Genomic DNA, 2,199 nt, shown 5'->3' on the forward strand with positions numbered 1-2,199 from the left:
TTATCTCTTTATTTTTATATACTAACATTTTAATTGTTTTCGTTTTTTTCAGATATTTCTTAGTTCTCGTTGAGTTTTATTCTTTCCATGTTTTTGAGTCAAAGGTTTGTTTGTTTCTCCTCACACACATCACTTTCATTGGCATAACATGAGCTCTAGACACGAGCTTCGATCCAAATTAGTTAGGGTGATTGCTTTACTCTCGCAAGAATTTATTCTTCGTATGAGTTTTAGCAAATAACCCATGGGATACATACCTTATACCTTCGTAGGAATTTATTCCTCGTATGGGTATAAGACAGTGAATCCCCTCGAATTGAACTCGTTCTGTTCGAAACCTGTAATGGGTGAGGATCGAGGGTTTGGCAGCCCAAGGGGGTACCGACATCAAGGACGATTCGAGTCCCTTTTCCTGTTAGAGCCGAAACCATGCATATAGTGAACCATAGAATGATCACACTAGGTAGAGTCTTACCGAACCTCTATCCGTCAGTAGGTACCCAAAATAGGTGTACACGATGGAGAAACCTACTCTAACCTTTTACTCCTTTTTTATTTTTTTATGTAGAATAGATTTATTTTTTAAAGCATGTGAAATGGAACTTATGTGTAGTTAGGGTCTGATTAAATAAATTTAGGAGGGTAGAGAGCATGTTTGGGTAGGACATTGTTTTTGATGAATATTATTCGGGCAGATAATACATAAATGGAGTAGATTTATTTCCTGTTATACATATCTTTTTATGTTAAATTTATACAATTGTATTGACTAAGTGTTTTGTTTGTTTTGTTTTATTTTCTATCCATATTGCATGGACATATCATTAGAAAAGGCGATTGATCTATGAGAATCGATAAAGTGGAAAGACCTTCATGATAGAAAGGAGTTTCCTAAACAAAGAAGTGAATCCAGCAGACGTAAGGAATTGGTCTGAAGCCAAGCAAAAAGAGCAAGGGGATAGTCTCTCAGGGAACTACGTGTCAGATTTGTCTGATTATACACCAGCTTCTTTAAAACATAATGAGCTTCAGGGATTGAAAACAATTTGGGAAAGTTGGAATCCTAGTGAAAGACAAGCTTTTCAACATACTTATGGGGATATATTTCATCTAATATATGTGAAGGTAGATCCGGTTCTCATACGAAGCATGATACAGTTTTGGAATCCGGCCTATAGTTGTTTCACCTTCAATCGAGAGGACATGACTCCAACCCTTGAGGAATATCACTTTCTGTTGAATTTGCCAAGTCTTAAAGTGGACAAAATTTACTCTCAATCAATAAAAGGACCTTTGTTTAAGTCAAAGCTTGCAAAGATCTCGGGCACGAGCGACAAATGGGTAAATGATCGCTTGCAACGAAAGGGAGAAAGTGAGGGAGTGCCGTGGTCCCACTTACAAAAGATAGCTGAAGCACACGTAGATGAAAACGTACGGAGAGATGTATTTGCTTTGGGTATATATGGTTTGATAGTTTTTCCAAAGTGTTTGGGGCTAATTAAGCTGGCAGTAGTTGATTTGGTTGAGAAGTTAGAAAGAGAAGTAAATCCAGTCCATGCAATTCTTGCTAAAACTTTCTGATCTTTGAATATATGTAGAAGGCTGGGTGGAGGTCGTTTTATGGGTTGTGCTCAATTACTTACTGTATGGATCAGAAGTCATTTCTAGAAGGAGGAAAAAGTCAACTATAATCGTTTCTTGAAAGATTATTCTCCTGTTGCTGAATACCTTACGAAGGAGTGGCCTGAAGTATCTCAGAAAGATCAATGGATTGAATTCTTCAGGAATCTACAGAGTCAAAACATAGCATGGCGAACTCTGTGGCTGATGCATACACAAATCTTGTTCAAGTGTGGAGATTTGGACTGGATTATATTATTGGGACTGTGGGGAGGAGTGGGATACGCTCATTTGTTGGTATTGAGACAGTACGGTGCCCGACAATTTGTTCTCGTGACTCATGGGTTGACTGGTGCTGAATTTGATTATAAAGAAGTCAATTATAGAAAGAAAATCAAAGATGTGGCTGATTCTTGGAGGTTGACTTTCAGGACTAAAGTAGTTGGAGCGGATGTTATCTTGACGCCCGATTATGAAGCATGGAGAATCAAGAGGGTAAATGATAAAATTCCTTTAACATCTGGAGAGGGATCGAGGTCGATGGAAAAACAAATCAGAAATATCCCTTTGAATTTAGAA

Source organism: Hibiscus syriacus, unplaced genomic scaffold (genome assembly GCF_006381635.1).
Source record: "Hibiscus syriacus cultivar Baekdansim isolate YM2019G1 unplaced genomic scaffold, ASM638163v2 tig00110125_pilon, whole genome shotgun sequence".
Lineage (NCBI taxonomy): Eukaryota > Viridiplantae > Streptophyta > Magnoliopsida > Malvales > Malvaceae > Hibiscus > Hibiscus syriacus.